We start from the raw sequence: 13,353 nt of genomic DNA on the forward strand, positions 1-13,353 counted from the left end.
TTTGACCAATTTTTAACAAATTCGGAGAAGAGAATTCTGTATGACAGTGTAAATATGAATATGATGATTTAAAATCACAATAAACTAAACAAATAAAAAATTTTAGCAAAATTATCTTATCAGAAATGTAAATGTGTATTAAACTTTAGATCTAATCCATCAAAGAGATGACATTATGTCTCTCTTTTTTATTCTGGTGTATGTAAACACGTTGACTGAAAACACGCAACCGTCTAGATTAATGAAATTTGGCATGTCGTTTTGATACGAAGATTGTAATTTAGTATTAAAATGTGTGTCCTATCGGTTAGTAGGAAATCGTTCAATATCCATACTCCAATTCCTTCATTCTGCTGTGAAGTACAAAATGCACTCATAAGACAAATGCAGGGAACATTCCGGCTGGCGGACTTTGCAATGAACTTTGAGAGATTGTTATTTCCATCCATTATGTATGGATAATTGCAGAGTTCCAAATTGTCTAAGTTATACGAGGAAATCGAGGATAGAAATATTATTGGTTTATAAATATGATTTTTAATTAGGCAAATAACCTTTTGTAGGAAAAGTAATTTTGATCGATTTGTAATAAGAAGAAATGTCTGTATTGTCGCTTTTTACATTCTAGGATGCGAAGTGTATATAAAAGAAAATGTTGGAATAGTAAAATAATAGTAATAATAATAAATAAAATAAATAAACATTACCAGATTTTAACAACACATTTTCAATCAAACATATTTTTTGAATTATATCCGTTTCTGAATATGGCGATTAAGAAACACTTTTGGTTAGACGAATGAAATCTAGTATATCGATTTACACCACACGTGAAGATTTATATAAAATTTTGAAGGAAATCCATTCATTTCATTTGAACGAAAGCCATAAATTCGGAGCCTGTTCGGATTGTTCCGAATATAAGAATTAAGACGATAACTATAAAGGGATGAGAGCTAGATGGATAAAATTTGTTACACAAATTTATCGTTTAAAATGTAGATTAAATATTGAACCACAGCTGTTGAAAAGCTGATCGTCTGTCGTCTGTACTTTCACAAACATATAAACATGATTACTAAGAAATACAATGGCATATATACAGGGTGGTTATAATAAAACTTCCCCTATAAACAGTATCCTACAACACAAACGGGTGGACGGATTGCAACGAAGTTTGGTATATAGACTATACACGAGGACGGAATTTCGAAAAAACTTTTAGTCCCAAAATTTATGTCTATTTAGCCTTATGTCTTATAATATTTAGCCTAATATTAGTCTTCATGTTGTCCGCCTCAATCAAGTTATAAAAAATATAGTTTTTTTAACAATTTTTTCATCAACGATGAATAGAAAAAGCGAGATTTTTTCTGTGATTTTAACTTTCAAATAGCTATTAAAAATTTATTTCCATAAATATAACTTTGTTGAGACACAAAACATTTGCTATTTCCTACATATTATTTTGATATATAAATAATTGTATTTGGTTCATTTCTTGTTGAGTTATGATTGTTTGAATGAAGCAACATAGTGGGAAAATATCATTCTTCATAAAATGAGTTTTAAAAGAACCGTAACTAGAGTTTTTAATGAAAGCACCTCAAGAAAAATAATTATAACTCGAGAAATATTTCGAATATTGACAACATCTTGGTATCGTTTGAAAGCTAAAGAATCAGAAAATATTATTAATCAATAAAAAAAAAAAAATTCGATATTTTGAATGATTTTTGAAGTTTCAAGTGTGTACATACACCTTAATATGGTTCGATGACAAGGTTATCAGAAACTAGTCAATAAATATTAATATTGTTTCTGTATTTTATTTTGGGCGTTTATTGTGTTAAAATTAATGTTTTTCCGGAAAAAGCGCTCATTGGTGGAAATTTTGGAACTTTTTTTTTCTTTTAAATTCCGTGAGCGCATCTCGTGTACAGTCTAAATATCAAATTTCGATGCAATCCGTTCACCCGCTTGCGTTGTAGGATGCTGTTTATAGGGGAAGTTTAATTATAACCACCTGTATATATATATATAAAGAGTGGTGTTTGATTTTGTGAATTTAATTTTAATTTTGCGTTTAATTTTAGTATCAATACTTCGAAAAAAAGCCGATTAATTGCCAATCAATCAATCAAAAATAATAAAAGAAAAAATTGCAATATAAAAGACTCTTTCTTAACTATTGTTCACTCATGGTAAGCAGTCAAAAATACAGAATCCCATGTATTTAAGAATATGTGATAAAATTTCTGGAGTCTTAAATATTTTATTCAATCCCATATATAAAATCTTGAAATATCTAAGATGGTTCTTTTTATCTTTAAAATTGCTGTCATTTTATCTCAAAATATCCAAGAGCTATCAATTGATTTGACAATTGATAAATCAAATTGAAATTGAAATAATCAAATTGACAATTGATAAATCAAATTGAAATGTATAAATTGATTAAGAATTAAAATAAGATTTTATTGTTAACATGTGCGAAGAAGCGTTTTATTTCTTGGAATAATTCTTTAAGAATCTAGAAATTATTGTTATGTCTTTTATTCTTTTCCAATCTTTTTACTTAGCTTCATTATAGTAAATATATAGGTTCATGCAAAATATTACATTTTTTAAAGCAGAATTGATGTCAATACAAATTATATTTCATTCAATTCCAATACTATTCAATCAAAGCATTACAAGTGTCTGATTTTCAGAATAAATGACTCCGTTTAGGATTTCGAAAAGAATAAATAATGTTGTGGGATATAACGTTCACTTAAATTCATTCTAATATAATTTAGAATCAGAAAATAGTTATAATATTTAGATGTTTCAAATTAACTCATTTTATATATTTCATACCTTTTATCATTAATTGAATGAAGAGGTACGATAATTTTTAAAGAGATTTACTCATATTTTCTCAAAGTCATATTTTAAAACATAATTTTATGTCATTCGCTAAGTTATGTGTGCTTTTTCTGTTTATTTAATGAATTCGTTTAGTAAACAATCACACATATTCATCAAATCATTCTGCTTACAATGAATTTACTTTGTACGTTTATTTACTGGTCTTCATACAAATGTATTCTTTGCAATGTTTCAGTTGAATAGGATTGTATGCAGGTTTTGAAATCATTGTGAATGATTAATGAATCTTCTGCAAATGTTGTTTATTATACATTTTAATTCTACAATTATATTTCATTTCATAATTACTTTGTGGTGCGTGAGTTATTTTATTTGCATATGATGCAAACGTGGATGCATGTTATTTGAAGTAGAGTATATTAAGTGAAAAACAGAAACTATGCGTAATAAAAGATGTTAAATTGCTCAAAAAGTTTCGTTTCATTTTAAGCAATATAAAATTGAAATGCTGGGTTTTTTTGTGTGTGTGTGTTCAAAAATTTATATTTTCACTTTCAGAATGATTATATTTCGGATTCATCACTTAATACATATTAATATTTAAATAGATTCTAATTTTATATTGTTTCAAAAAAATTTCTAATACAAATACCGCCAATAAATCGTAATAACGCAGCGCATTTAATCGCTAATTCAGCAGTTTGCTTGCTGTTTAATCATGTCTTTTTTTTTACTTGTCGGCGACTCCGAGTACTCTCACACACGACTTCCCTGCAGCTTCAGAGGGCCTGTCTTTCATACTTCCGGGAGGCGGGGTTAGAATCTTCCAGACCAATCAGGGCGTACCTAGGTGTATCTCGGGTCTTAGTGGATGAATCGTGAAAGTTCTCGAACTTTCCAGTATTATCCATTTAGTCGCCAAACTCGCCAAATTCGTCGCCAAGTCACCAAATGGTTGCCAAGCTCTGAGGTCATTGACGCGGGATTCGCTCAGCATGCACAGGGCAGATCTTACAACGGTTTTTCCCACGATGACACTAAATGGATAATACTGGTGATGGATAATTTGGTGCCGGGTACCAAAATTACAGATTTGTAACAATATTAAGTTGTAATATATTAAAATATATGAAACAATGTTTTTAAAAGATATATTTCTAGTAGGATTATTACTTTATGCAATATTGTCAACTTTTCGAAAATTTTCGTCCAATCTATAGGAATCCTTTATAATTCCTAGAAACATGCATAACACGATTTTTATAATTTTGATAGGATTTAAATAACAAAAGAATACATTGAAAAATAGTAGAAAATTACATCCTAGTGCATCTAGTGAAAGGAAAGAAATTGATCTAGATAAAAAATCTAATAAAGAAAGAGAAGTTATAAGCTTGAAATTGTCATTGCCGCATAATTTCCTTACGATTGAAGATAGAAAGATAATTTAAATAAAGCAAATTGTTAACTTTTAACACCTTTTGTAACGCAGATGTATCAATAGTTGCAATTGTTTAGAAACTAGGGATTGGAAAGCCGTTTTCAGTTTCGTAGCTTCAATTACCTTTGAACCCAAAGCTGTGATGCCTTTTTGGAAGTTCTCACAGTTGCATTGTCTGCCAACCTCTTTTACTCTCATTGGACATACTGCGAAGGATCAGGAGATTCTTTATATCAAAAGAGAAACTGATTCTGCTTTCACAACTTGCTGTTTGGATTTATTTTATATAATAATTCAAAAGTCTAATATTACATGTAAATGGTCCTTGTATCATTTAAATTTCCCTTCCTATGTCATTTTAATTGAATTCCGTAGTTTCTCTTTCTAAAATAATAAAATATCCCCCCCCCCCCTCACAAAAACTGCAATAACAGCCCGCGTTCCCAAGGAATTTTTATACAAAAAAGATCTCCACTACGTCGATAAATATCAAACAATTATATGCTCGGATACATTTAAGAGTTTTTAGTAAATTTCACTCATCCTAAATCCATCTGGGTGAGCGTCTCTAACAAGCAAAGCATGCTCCATGGGTATTCAATCAATCACACTTAATGAAAAGCGGAGGAATTTGGCTGCGATATCGAGGCAACTCTGACCGGGCTTTGCACTTTCAATGAACATCCGTTTGTGTTTTGTTTTTTTTCCATTTATAGACAATCCAAAATTCAAGATTAATAAATAATGAATACTAATTTGACATCTGGTTCTTTAAATTCTACGAATCCTAATTGTTATAGCCAAAACCTTCGTGGAATTCTACGAGTCCTGATGTTATCAATAGTAACTTCGTGGAAGAAAATTGCTGCGTAATCATGGCTAATACTCTTAATCAACAGGACGATGATGTCCAGAATAGGAATACCAGAATATGAAGCTTTGACACAAATACACTTAATTATATTTAGTATGTACAGATAACAAATGTTCTAAACGAATGTTTGCTTTAGAAAATTGATTTATACATGAAATAAAATGGCAATATTACTTATTAATCCTTGAAAAAATTTATCTTGTACTGCATTTCGATTCATATCGGTTTTACTTTTATAATTGTCTTTTTAAATTCATTGTGAATAATTTCATAATTAAATAAAATAAAATAAAGAAAAAATAATTAATTACAATTTTTAATTTAAGAATTAAATGTTATTAATAACAGAATTTTAATTAAAAATTTGGAATAATTTTAAATAAAAATTTTGATCCCAAATTATTTTTTTTATATTTAATATATCACTTGCAATTATTTATATAGAAACATTTATTTGCAAAAAAAAAAAAAAAAAAAAATCAAACTAGACGTTAAATCTTCGCTTACTACTCGAAAATACTATAAAATTAAAATAACATGCATTAGCTTATACATTTGATGAAAAAAAATTGGAAAAATATTATACAGAAAATGAACTGTTTTCTATGCAATGCGAACACTATAGCGGATTGAAAAAACTTCATGTGGTAAATATCGTTTTATATTTACAACTGTTGCCCTTTTTTATAAATCCACATAATATTGTTTATTCGTGGTTGTTTTACACAAATACATTTATTTTCCTCGTCTCTAAAATTATTTGAGATAAAATATGAACTTAAAATTTAAAGCTTTCAAGATATAATTCTTTATTCATCTCTCTACTCAACAAAATTGAACTTTTAAAACCAAAAAGTCATAAATTTCGAAGAAATGAATTCGAAAATGAGAAACAAAGTAGCCATAAGGAGACCTGAATACTTGAAATGCCTGATCTATGAATACCCGAAATATTATTCCTTCATATTTGCCAGAAACAGTATTGAAAAACAGTTTCCAAAATTTTACCATGTCGACAAAATCCTAGTCTACGAGGTTGAATAGCTCTTCAAATTTTTATCGTCTTATCAAACCTTTCGCCAGGCTTCAATTTTAGTCATACATTCTGGTCTCACAATAACTCAGACTTATAAAACTTTATAGATTGTGACAGTAAAATAGAAGCAGCTGAAGAGCTTATCGCACGAAAATGGGAAATAAAATTCTTACTTTTATGCTCATGAAAAAGAAGTAGACAGTCTGGGATATTTTCTCTGAGCGGAATTTGGTTAAATTTTCCCATGGTAGAAAATCATTGAAAGAAATCTTGTTTGCTATATCCTTTAAGAAATATTTATATTAAAGGATATCTTATTCAAAGGATAATATTCATCGAAAATATATTCCCGATATTTTATTCATGAATGCACAGTTTGGAAGTTTTGTTTAAAAAAAATAAGCATTTTTATTTTTGCTCCAAGAATTTTTTTAAGGAATTTTAATTCTTTAAAGCCTAGTAAAGAAGATTTCTAGGTTTATGAAAAAGATAGTTGTCTACATATTAACACACTATCTGCTTTCGTATGATATTTTTCTTAAAATTTAAAATATTCCTAGAGGAAAAATAAAATTCAAAATACGATGAGTTGTTACGTATCGATATGCTATTTGTATCGTAATCGTTTTACTCATAATACGAATCTTTTTATGCGTTACGTAATGTCAGTTCGTTTTACGTATTCGAAGTTGCATAAATTTTATCCTGCCGTGGATGTCATTTTCGTTTCACGATAGAGCCTTTTTATTAAACAATAATAGGCGAAATTTGCAGATTGCAGCGCAAAGAAATGCTCAGAGTTCAGTTAGAAAAAATAACAGCCTTTCTTTTTATTTTTATTAATGCATGAACACTCTGCCAGATACAGAATATGATTTTTGTGGGCAGATAATTAAAACGCTTACGATACAAATAGTATATCGATACGAAACGAAAGTCATTCGGAATGTTTTTTTCTTGCAAAAATCTATTATGTGATGACCAAACGAAATTAAAATTCTTCTTGGATATCTATATCTATACTTATAATAAAGCTCAATGTGTGTGTGTGTGTGTGTGTGTTGGCGCTCTACAGGCCAGGTCATTTGACATACAGCTATCAAATTTGGTACATGTATACCTTAGAGGTCGGGAATATGCACCTGGGGTCCCTTTTTTTGAAATTTTAATTAGAATTTTAATTATTCATTAAAAACTAACTTTCCCGCCAAAAAAATCTTCCATTTTCCCCACCGCCAACTTTTCCGCCAAAAAAATCTTCCATTTTCTCCACCGCCAAATGAGTAAGGCTTAAATGTTTTTTTCTCCCAACAGTAATGAGGCTAGGGTTAAGATTTTTCGGCGGATTATTTCAAACGATTCTGTTTATTTTCTTAATGTTTTATGCATTTAAAATCAAACATTGTTAATTAATCCATGTTTCAGATTCATTCTGAAGTAGTTTTGAATTAAAATAACACAGAATAAAGGAATATAAAAATGTATAATCTGCATAGCGTTACCCCAACTGGCGTAGAAAAATTCACGCATTTGCGTTACCGGAGCTGGCGAAGAAAATTCACGCATGCGCATTCTGATTGTTGCCATGACAACCGTTACCAACGTATGATTTAAATTATTTTTAGGTTAGAAGCACGCTTTTGTAAGTAAATTGTATTTATGTTAGTTATATATTTTTTGTATATGCTTATAGTTTTAAGTACATCGTTTTTTAAGTAGTTTTTTTAAAACCTGTTTTCAACCGTTTATTTTAAACGATTCGTTTTATTTTCTTAGTGTTTGATGCATTTAAATTCAAACATTGTTAATTAATCGATCTGCTCACAATGAATCTAAGAAAATTTTGTTGACCAACTCTTGAGATATTACATAAATTTAAAAAGATATTCTTTAGTGCCCATAAAGTTTAAACGCTGAGTGACTCTATTTTCAGTAATCAGATTATAAAAAAAATGCTTTGTTTCAGTAAAAAATATTATTATATTAATTGAAGATAAATTCTTTCCACTTTAATTTAAAGCATAAATTCTACTGGTGCTAACAGAAAATGAGAGAGATACATATTACGTTATGACTGAAGGCCTTTATAATATTATGAATGAATTATATGATAATCAAAATTTGAAGTTTTAAAATATTTTGATGAAGAAGCTATTAAAGTAGAAATTGCATAAAATATTTAATTATTAAAATTTTAACGAACATTAAAGATTGGCGAACCGGCTGGTCGCCAAAGGCGGCTAGTATGAAAATAAGCTGTAGTTTACTATTTTCAAATTTTGCGGCGAAACGCTTGCCACTGGCATACATTTAAAATCTTCATTTCCATTCTTTCAGCATAAAACAGAATTATCATGAAAGAAGTTCTCAAAGATTATTTTCTGTTTTTTAACTTTAGATAGAGTTTAGCCTAAAACAATTGACTGTGAAATCTTGATTGTATCAAAAGAGAATCTTCATGTATAATTCAGCATATTTATCCCTCGAAAACCCGAGTCCAAAGTAATAAGAAAAGTTCCTAACGCAAGAACTTTCACAATTTGTTATTGCATTTACAGAAGTTTTTTATACAAAGGATAAAATTTCCCTTTTTGGATTAATGTTGTTTTTTATTTTGTCTGGCATACTTTATATACTAAGTGTTGTTTTCAAATGTGAATTCGAAATTTGTGTAAGGATGTAATTTGTTGGACCCTTATTACATTACTTCGCCAAGATATGAAGTCTTGCAGACTTAGACATGATTTTATACTTTTGATTGCAGTTGGACGAAATCAGCTGATTATACATTTTGTTGAAGAAAATCGTAAAGATAGTTTGATGGATTATTTACGTAGTTTTAAGGCTACAACTAAATGAAATATAATGTTTTCAAAGCCTTGAAAAATTGGAACGAGCATATTTCTTTATTTAAGGGAAGACTATCGTAGAGATATATTCAGAGGGTCCACATTTCGAATTCAGTATATTTTTTCTCAAATTATGAAATATTTGAAATATTCTGATTCAGATTATTCATTTTCCAATTTCATATTTGTAATATTTTTATGAATATTACATTTTACATGTAATTTAATTATTATTTCAAATTTATTATTTATATTATTATTTAAATTTTATCATTTATTTAAAATCATTCATAAGCTCAAACGACAAATTCAAATGTTTTGACTTTTGAATATATCTATTATTCTCTCAAATTATTAAACTTTTAAATATTTTTGTGTGAAAAATTCTGATTCTAGTTATATGGTTATATTTTCTTTGAATGCCATATTCTGTAATATTTTACGAACATTGCATTTTACATTATGTAATTATTTATTTTTCGATATTTAAATCGCATTTAACTTCTTAGTAAAAAAAATAGTTAATTAGAACAACAAAAGAAGTTTTTAAGTGCGTCGTAACTTCAAAAAAATGTGGAGAAAATTCATCATGTTTCTAAAATTTCTTTACTTTGCAGGCTATATAACTTTAATGTATCCATTGTATGTTTATAACATGCATAACATATTAACTAACACTGTTATGCAATTTAGGCACGTCTGAGGCAGAAAATTGCATTTCACAAAATTAGATTAATTAAATAATAAAAGCCATTTGCACGCATATTAAGCCAAAGAAGCTTAACGCAATTACTCATAAGAAATTGAATTATTTTCTCACATAAATTCATAAAGCAGTGCATAAAAAGTAATTCAGTATACAGTGTAAAGTGCTTTGAAAACTTCTAACATTAAATATATTCCCCTTTTGAAATATTTTTTTCTCTTGATTGTAATGACGTTTCATAAAAAATACTATAAAGTTATAGAGTGTTTGAAATTGCTTGCTTAATTATCTATTTCGAGCTTTAATATGATTTGTCAGAAATATGAAACATTTCGGTAAATTTGGAAATATTTTCCTTCTTTGATTAACTTTAATTATTATTTTTTTCTTCATTTTTTTTTCACTTTAATTTTTATTTTCTCATCATTCTCCAAATATTTTCTCAATGCTCGGTTACTGATAATGTTTAGTACTTACATAATTGAGGTTAATGTTAAGATTATAGTACATTTGTTGATCAATTTGAAAAAAATAATCATTCTGTGCTACATTAGTTATTAATTGCATATGATGGCTAATTAGTTCGTCAGGATAAATGGTTACTAAAATTCTGAATTAATATTTCATGAAGTTTGATTTTCATAACTTCTTTATCAAAGTGTTTTTAAACTTCAAATTTTGAGAGATATATTGTTTCAGGAGCCTTGCAGTTTTCTGTGCATTGTGTTATGCATCCCTCTAATTGTCTGTCATCTCATTTAAAACTGGAACTTCAATTTTATATAGAAGTGATTAAATTTCACTTCATTCAAAAACTTTCTTGTTAAAACTATTTTAAATTGGACAAACCTGAAAAAATGACATTATTGCTTATTTGTAAAGTTAAACCTTAATTATAAGTGCAAAAAAAGTTTCAAAGAATTTATTAAAGGCATATTTTAAACAGAAACCTATTCATCAAGGAAAATTAAGTCATTACCAACAAAGGAAGAAAAACCCAGGATGGAATATTTGTGGCATTCTATAAAATAGTAAAATGTATTGCTGCAAAATACACTTAAAATATTTTTAAAAATGAATTAAAAATAGACAAAATATTGCTTGATATCGAAAATTATTGTTAACAAAATGATATTTTTTTCGTATTTTAAGGCAATTTAAAACTAATTTTTGTTCTATAATAATTTGGCATTTATGGTGAGAAAAATTCGAAATTTCTTTTAAATTTCAATTAAGAAAATTTAAAAAAAATGCTCAAAGATGTACATTTTTAGAGCTAAAATATGTCTGCTCCAATTTTTGTAGCTTTACATATAACTAGCTGGCTTATAGAGCTTCAACACAAATACTTTCACTCAAATAAAGTATGTACAAATGATATGACAAAAATATATAATCCTCATAATATTTATATGAAACACACTTATATGAACTTTTTATAAAATAAATCTGCTGAACATAAAAAATAGAATTCTATGCGTAAACAAGTTTTTAGGGTTAATGATAAATGTACTACCTTCGCAGGCCTAGTAATTCCACTTTTAATTGAAGCATTATTAAAAAATTAGTAGCAGCTACTTTTAATAAAAAAGTAAATATATTTTTTCATACAAGCATTATTTAATTAAAGATTAAAATAGTGGATTAAGTACAATAAAGCATACTACTCAAATATTTTTCAGCTTCCGTATAAAATATTAAATACTTTTACAAGTGTTTTCAGTTAAACTTTCTTTTAAATACTTGAGTTTAATGAAAACGATTTTTTAAGCATTTATTTAAAACGTGCAAAACAGTTTTCTATTTATCAAAGCAAATTAATGAAGCACTAAAAGTAAAAATTCGAAACTAAAACTATTAAGAATTTACTAGCTTTAGCAACAAAAATATGCAAATTTATATTTATGATATTTTCCAAAGTCATTTAATTTAAACAGTAAACAAAACAAAATATTCTAACTTGAGAAACGCATTAGTTATTTTTGGAAAACAAATTAAAATTTTAAAAGTAAACAAGAGCTTCAAATTCTTTCTTAAACGAAAATTTATAAAATAGAAAATAAAGTGTTTTGCAAAAAACTTCCAACAGGATTCCAATTAACGGATAAATTTTTCCACTTCCTTTATGTTTGCTATCGTTTGAGTTTTCGCATTTTAAAGGATAATTGCTGCTGAAATAAGGAAAAGGGAGAAATACATTTTCAGTAAATATATGCCACTAGAAATTAATTTTAATGAACTTATAATGCGTTTTTTATGAAAAACACGCATGTTTTTATATTTAATGAAATTCATGCTTAAACCGTAAACATAAACACTTCGATATAATTGAAAAGTTTTGATGTATTAACGTTTTATTAGGCTATGTAAACTCATATCTGGAAAATACTATTATTTTTCTATGTAAGAAGAGAAGTATCTTATAATATTAATAATTTTAATTACATATTCTATCTTTTGATAAATAATTATTTATTTATTATAGGAAGTATTAAAATAATAACAAAATTAATTTATATATATATATATATATATATATATATATATATAATTTATTAATGTGCAGGTGGTTCAAAGTGACATGGTTACAATGCAAATGTAAAAGATTTCTCAACACATCCTCATTTCTAGAAATTAATTTTAGCGAAATTATAGCTTTGTGAGTGATTTTTTATTGTTTCTCTAAACGTGATTAGCTTGAAGCTGTACTTATTTAAATTAAATTCCCATAGCAACATTAACTCGCAGACCTGTTTAAATATAATTGTTAAACAATTCTTGTGAAAAATTAAATAATTGAAGGATATAAATCAAATTCAGTCAACAAAATATTACGTGCATCTTATTGGTGCTATATATTACAAAATATTACGTGCTGTGGCCTAATGATAATGTTTCGACTTCGAGGTTCGTATTTACTAAAGATATGCCGTATATAATGTTCTGGTGTATGTTAAATCTTGTTATAAGTTAGTGGGTCAATGTACCCCCGTTGGCGTGATGCGGGTGTTTCAAGATGAGGATGCCAGCTCAGGTGACATCTTCACCATTTTACTAGGGTTCAGAAAATCACACAGTCAATATTAAAATATCCCATGTGTTGTTTCTAAATGTGTCTTTAAAATAATTATACTTACTTCCAAATTGCAAACGTATGAATCATAGTAATATTTGCTTTATTAGCACAATCTGATGCAAGCAGAACATTTCCGTTTCCTCGGTCATTACTTCACACAAAAATCAGCTCATCAAAGATTTCCAATGCCAGCCAAAGTTGTTTAAGGATATGTTCTGTAATTTTGTTAAGATGAAATCATAAGTGGTAACGTAGAAATGTAAGCCATGTTACAAGCCTAAAATTAAATATTTACCAGGTTTTCTTTATTTCTTCTTACTTCTATACTCTAAGCATCCTGTCAAAACTGTCTCACAGAAATTGTTTTGAAGACAATAAACTGGCATTTTCAGATCTTTATGAGGCAATAAGAAAAGCAAATATTTTTAAATCAAGTTAATAACAAATATTTATTCGGACCATAAGCTAAACATTTGCTCGTACGGGGGGGGGTGCAT

The sequence above is a fragment of the Argiope bruennichi genome, chromosome 5 (assembly GCF_947563725.1).
Source record: "Argiope bruennichi chromosome 5, qqArgBrue1.1, whole genome shotgun sequence".
Taxonomy (NCBI): domain Eukaryota; kingdom Metazoa; phylum Arthropoda; class Arachnida; order Araneae; family Araneidae; genus Argiope; species Argiope bruennichi.